This window comes from Arachis hypogaea, chromosome 7 (genome assembly GCF_003086295.3).
Source record: "Arachis hypogaea cultivar Tifrunner chromosome 7, arahy.Tifrunner.gnm2.J5K5, whole genome shotgun sequence".
Lineage (NCBI taxonomy): Eukaryota > Viridiplantae > Streptophyta > Magnoliopsida > Fabales > Fabaceae > Arachis > Arachis hypogaea.
In genome coordinates this window covers 64923560-64926223 of record NC_092042.1, presented here as the reverse complement: position 1 = coordinate 64926223, position 2664 = coordinate 64923560, and the positions used below count along the sequence as shown (strand labels likewise).

Below are 2664 nucleotides of genomic sequence, written 5' to 3'. Positions count from 1 at the left end.
GTCTAATTCCTTTAGACTGAAGCTTTAGACTAACATTGCATGATTCCTGGAATTCTCATTAAGAATTTTGATATCTTTTTCCACTTAATTTTCGAAAAAGCACAAAAAAATTACAAAAATCATAAAATCCAAAAATTTCTTGTTTGAGTCTAGTGTCTCATCTTAAGTTTGGTGTCAATTGCATGCATTCATTCATGTGTCTTAAGGATCTTCAAGTAATTCTTGATGATTTTCGTGCTCTGATCTTTGAATTCAATTGACTTGAGTGTTTTGTGTGTCTCATATGCATTCTCATTTTGTTAGTGTCAGTGGTATACAAACTGCTAAGTTTGGTGTCTTGCATGCATTGTTATTTGATTCTTGTTGCATTTTGATTTATCCTTATTATTAAAAATCCAAAAATATTTTTACTTTGTGTCTTTTCAAGTCAATAATACAGAAGAATTGAAGATTCAGAACATTCAGCAGAGGAATTGCACAGAAAAAGCTGGGCGTTCAAAACGCCCAGTGAAGAAGGACAGACTGGCGTTTAAACGCCAGCCAGGGTACCTGGTTGGGCGTTTAACGCCCAAAGAGGTATAGTTTTGGGCGTTAAACGCCAGAATGTGCACCATTCTGGGCGTTTAACGCCAGGATGGCACAAGGGGGAAGATTTTGTTTTCAAAATCAGATTTTTTTCAAGTTTTCAAAGTTTTTCAAAATCAAATCTTTTTCAAATCAATTTTTCAATCAAATCTTTTTCAAAATCAATTTCTTTCCATTTTCAAAGATACTTGCTACCAATTAATGATTTGATTCAACATTTCAAGTATGTTGCCTTTTCTGTTGAGAAAGGTTTAATGTTTGAATCATATCTTTTCTTGTTAGCTAAGTTTTTAATTTTCAAAATCAAATCTTTTTAAAATGTTTTTCAAATCATATCTTCTCAATCACAATTTTTTTTAAAACCAATCATATCTTCTTAACCACATCTTTTTCAAAACAGTTTTCAATCAAATCTTTTTTATTTCTAATTTCAAAATCTTTTTCAAAAATCACTTGACTTCTCTTCCACCCTTGATTTTCGAAAATCAATTAAGGTTTTTCAAAAATGTTTTCAAAATTTTTCACTTAATTTTCGAAAATCACTTCCCTCCTTCTCACATCCTTCTATTTATGGACTAACATTATCCCTTAATGCAAAATTCGAACTCCATCTTCTTTGATAAGTTCGAATTTTCTACTTCTGTCTTCTAGTTATCTTTTCCTCTGACACCTAAAGGAATCTCTATACTGTGACATAGAGGATTCCACATTTTCTTGTTCCCTTCTCTTTCTTATGAGCAGGAGCAAAGACAAAAACATTCTTGTTGAGGCTGACCCTGAACCTGAAAGGACCTTGAAGAGAAAGCTAAGAGAAGCCAAAGCACAACTCTCTTTAGAGGACCTGACCGAATTCTTCAAAGAAGAAGAACCTATGGCAGCCGAAAACAACAACAATGCCAACAATGCAAGGAAGGTGCTGGGTGACTTTACTGCACCTACTCCCGACTTCTATGGGAGAAGCATCTCTATCCCTGCCATTGGAGCAAACAACTTTGAGCTTAAGCCTCAATTAGTTTCTCTAATGCAACAGAATTGCAAGTTCCATGGACTTCCATTGGAAGATCCTCATCGGTTCTTAGCTGAATTCTTGCAAATCTGTGACACTGTCAAGACTAATGGGGTTGACCCTGAGGTCTACAGACTTATGCTATTCCCTTTTGCTGTAAGAGACAGAGCTAGAACATGGTTGGACTCTCAACCTAAAGAAATCCTGGACTCTTGGGAAAAGCTAGTCAATGCCTTCTTGGCAAAGTTCTTTCCACCTCAAAAATTGAGTAAGCTTAGAGTGGAAGTCCAAACCTTCAGACAGAAGGAAGGAGAATCCCTCTATGAAGCTTGGGAAAGATACAAACAATTAATCAGAAAGTGTCCTTCTGATATGCTTTCTAAATGGAGCATCATAGGTATTTTCTATGATGATCTCTCTGAACTATCCAAGATGTCTTTGGATAGCTCTGCTGGAGGATCTCTTCACTTGAAGAAGACGCCTACAGAAGCTCAAGAGCTGATTGAAATGGTTGCAAATAACCAATTCATGTACACTTCTGAAAGGAATCCTGTGAACAATGGGACTAGTCAGAAGAGAGGAGTTCTTGAGATTGACACTCTGAATGCCATATTGGCTCAGAACAAAATATTGACTCAACAAGTCAAAATGATTTCTCAAAGTCTGTCTGGAATGCAAAATGCACCAAGCAGTACTAAGGAAGCTTCATCTGAGGAAGAAGCTTATGATCCTGAAAACCCTTCAATGGAAGAGGTGAATTACATGGGAGAACCCTATGGAAACACCTATAATCCTTCATGGAGGAATCATCCAAATCTTTCATGGAAGGATCAACAGAGACCTCAACAAGGTTTCAACAACAATAATGGTGGAAGAAACAGGTTTAGCAATAGTAAGCCTTTTCCATCATCTTCTCAGCAACAGACAGAGAGTTCTAAGCAGAATACCTCTGACTTAGCAACCATGGTCTCTGATCTGATCAAAACCACTCAACGTTTCATGACTGAAACAAGGTCCTCCATTAGAAATTTGGAGGCACAAGTGGGTCAGCTGAGTAAGAAAATTACTGAACT

The 2664-nt window shown here is 36.6% G+C and overlaps 1 non-coding gene across 1 annotated transcript; it reads right to left on the bottom strand.

The window, feature by feature from the left end:
* Nucleotides 1-1861: 1861 nt before the first annotated feature.
* Nucleotides 1862-1969, bottom strand: LOC112704492 (small nucleolar RNA R71). The gene has a single exon (XR_003155116.1). It is a non-coding gene; the product is annotated as a small nucleolar RNA R71 (small nucleolar RNA).
* Nucleotides 1970-2664: the final 695 nt, after the last annotated feature.